The following is a 3,464-nucleotide window of genomic DNA, read 5'->3' on the forward strand; positions in this document are numbered from 1 at the left end:
GCAGGAGTAAGAAAGAGTAAGTGAAGGAAAAGATGCAAAAGGAGCAGAAGAATGGAGGGGTGGCTTGGGGTTTGGAGACTTGTCCATCAATTCCCACAACAGAGACTTGGGAAGACTGGGTCCTGAAAAATTAAGTAAAGCAGAGTAGGTCACCCCAGTATCGATTAAAAAACATACTGGCCTACTTGCTACCATCAGGGTTACCCTTGGCTTGGATGAAGCGATGGTAGTTGCCAGGGTGTCTGCTCTAGGGCACCATCAGTCTTCAGCGGCAAGGCTGATGAGATCCAAGTAGGAGGTTTTCAATAGTGATGGCAACTTTCTGTGGGAATCTGGCAGCTTGAAGAAGTTTGCTGATGAGAGCCATTGAATAAGAATAAGAGGGCCAGCTCAGGAAGGGATGGGGGGAATTATTGCAGTGGTCACTCACAGTCTGACTTCCAGTGGGATCCTTCACAGAGAGGGCACAGCCTGGTGGGCTTACCTGGGTTTGGGCATTGTCTGGACAGTGGCCTTCATTGCTGCACTTGAAACAGGCACCAGGTGGAGGTGGATTGCCAGGAGGCTTCCATGTGGAGCTGCAGCCCTGTGGGCCTGCAGGGCCTCTGATGGTGGAGGCAAGCATTTGAAACTGCCTGTTTTTGCCTTTTACTTTCCTCATCACGATTGTTAAAGACTTTGAAGGCTAAATTAAGAAGGTCTCATTGTGGGGTTTGAGGGCTGTCATCAAGCTTCTGAGGCTTGTGCCGAATACTGGGGGTGGATTGGGAGATGAACCAAAGGATTAAGATAGTGGTTCCCTCTGGGCTGGTTGGGAGAGAGAAAAAGAGCTGGGTTTTCATCAGGACCTTGGGTGATTTCCAAAAATTTTTCATAGTTTACCACTTTATGGGCATGCTTTTTGAGTCCTGCAAGGAGACACACAATCATGTGGTCTTGATGGCAGCATCCAGAGGCCCCGTCTTGATAATCTCAGTGGGATCCTGTTTGGGGACTGCCTCTTCACCAGTAGGCTGGGCAGGAGCTTGGTGATGAATTGTATCAGCATGTGCCAGAGCTAGGGTCCCGATACGGTCTTGGTCTTCTGGGCTAAGGGTGGAAGAGAGGATAACATAGAGGTCATGGCAGGTTAGTTCATTAGACTGGGTAAGGTACTGAAACTCCCTAATATAAGGGGTAGGGTTTTCTGGAAATGAACTGAGTCTTTTGTTAATTTAAGAGAGATCAGCAAGGGAGAAGGGAACATGAACTCTAACAATACCCTCAGATCCCGCAACTTCCCGAAGGGGGCACTCTAGCACTGGTACTGGAGTAAGGGTGGGGCTTGGGGCAAGGGTGGCTCCTGAGCAAGTATGGGCAGGAGAGAAGGAAGAAGCCAGAAGTGATTGAGAGGAAGAGATAGGGGCGGGAGGGGTGGACAGCAGTCAGCTGGATGGAACGAGGGAAAACAGGTAGGGTCGGGAAGAGAAAGACAATCTGGGTGGTGAGAATGGAGGAGAAGGATTTGAACAGGTGAGCAAAAATTGCAGAGGTCTGGTTGTAATCTGAGTGCAAAAAAAGACTGGACATAAGGCATTTTTCCCCATTTTTCCAGTCATTAGCAATAATTGCTTAAGTCAGTTAAAATTGTAAAGTTGAATGTTCCATTTGCGGACCATTTGGACCCATTATCTAGTTCATACTGCAGCCAGCCTGTATTGCAAAAAAGACAAGGCACTTAGGGCGGATATATTGCCTGAGGCCTAAGGTTTGCAGATTTTTTATGAGGCAGCCTACAGGGCTGTTTTTTGGAATGGAGGACCAGGAGTTTCCCATAACGGAGGGTCAGCTCAGGAGAACAAAGAAAAAGGAGACCATCCTGGAAAGCTGGAGGGAGAGGATAAAAGGAGCAATTATCACCGCTGCCTTTTTCATTCCTGGAATAGGATCAAATGGCTTAGAGGCATCCTCCTAAGACCAGATGATCAGTGAGTGCCTGGCACACACCGAAGCCTTCTTGGACCAACGTTGGATTTTCGGACTGCAGAAACAAAGAGAGGCCATGTGGCTTTTTCTCTGTTAACTGGGCTCCTGGGGAAACTTACCAGTAGGTGAGATCAGTGACCAATGTGCATGCACAGAGGCAACTGGAGGCTGAGGAACTTCCTTTGTCCAACAGCTGTGGCCTGCTCTCTGGGGTGGAGGGGTAAGCCCATAGGGGATGCAGACCTGAGCTCCTCCCGGGTTTTGGCAACAGATGAAAGGTTCTTGTATTGGTTCAAATGCCAAGAGCACACCAACAGTCAACATGAGGCAGTGTGGAGCAACATGGTGTTTTAATGAGCACCTGGGTGCAGGCGGGCTGAGGCCTAAAATGGCATCAGCCCCAAGTGAGGACAGGGCAGGGGTTTTATAGTCTCCAGTAAACAGGAAGTGTCCCAGTCTGATGTAACTGCTATGTGGTAACCAGATGGCCTCTTTCTTGATCTTCAGGGGTATGAGTCTACTGGCCAGGGTAGGTGTTTTCCAGCCAGGGCAGGTGTCTTCCAGCCAGGGTAGGTGTCTTCCAGACAGCTCTCTTCCTGTTTCTGCTATCTTGCTGATGCATGCTGCTAGCACAAGTGGCCTTGTGCCTTGGGACTGGGCCTAAAAAGGGAGGAGTTACTCATCCCTTCAAGCTTTCAGGCCCTGGGAAGAATATTTCTTCCTCCACTCACCAAGTGAGATCCATTACTTGAAGGCAGAGTCAAGGAGCACCCCATGGCCTGAATTTCCTGGTTCTCCAGTGAGAATGTGTATTGTGGAGACAGTCTCTCCCTGCTTTCATGCTCTGAAGACTTCCAGTTTTCTACCAGACCTGCCACTTTTAAAAAGAAAACCAAACACTGTATGTTCTCACTCATAAGTGGGAGGTGAAAAATGAGAACACATGGCATGGACACAGGGAGGGGAACATCACACACCAGGGCTTGTTGGGGGGTGGGGGGCTAGGAGAGGGATAGCATTAGGAGAAATACCTAATGTATATGACAGGTTGATGGGTGCAGCAAACCACCATGGCACATGTATACCTATGTAACAAACCTGCACATTCTGCACATGTATCCCAGAACTTAAAGTATAATAAAAAATAATAAAACAAATAAACAGGCAACCTATAAAATGGGAGAAAATTTTCACAACCTACTCATCTGACAAACGGCTAATATCCAGAATCTACAATGAACTCAAACAAATTTACAAGAAAAAAACAAACAACCCCATCAAAAAGTGGGGGAAGGACATGAACAGACACTTCTCAAAAGAAGACATTTATGCAGCCAAAAAACATATGAAAAAATGCTCATCATCACTGTCCATCAGAGAAATGCAAATCAAAACCACAATGAGATACCATCTCACACCAGTTAGAATGGCGATCATTAAAAAGTCAGGAAACAATAGGTGCTGGAGAGAATGTGGAGAAATAGGAACACTTTTACACT

The 3,464-nt window shown here is 47.3% G+C and overlaps 1 pseudogene; it reads right to left on the reverse strand.

The window, feature by feature from the left end:
• Positions 1–200: 200 nt before the first annotated feature.
• On the reverse strand, positions 201–2,255 carry LOC129395262 (transcription factor NF-E4-like; annotated as a pseudogene).
• Positions 2,256–3,464: the final 1,209 nt, after the last annotated feature.

The sequence above is a fragment of the Pan paniscus genome, chromosome X, assembly GCF_029289425.2.
Source record: "Pan paniscus chromosome X, NHGRI_mPanPan1-v2.0_pri, whole genome shotgun sequence".
In the NCBI taxonomy this organism is placed as follows: Eukaryota; Metazoa; Chordata; class Mammalia; order Primates; family Hominidae; genus Pan; species Pan paniscus.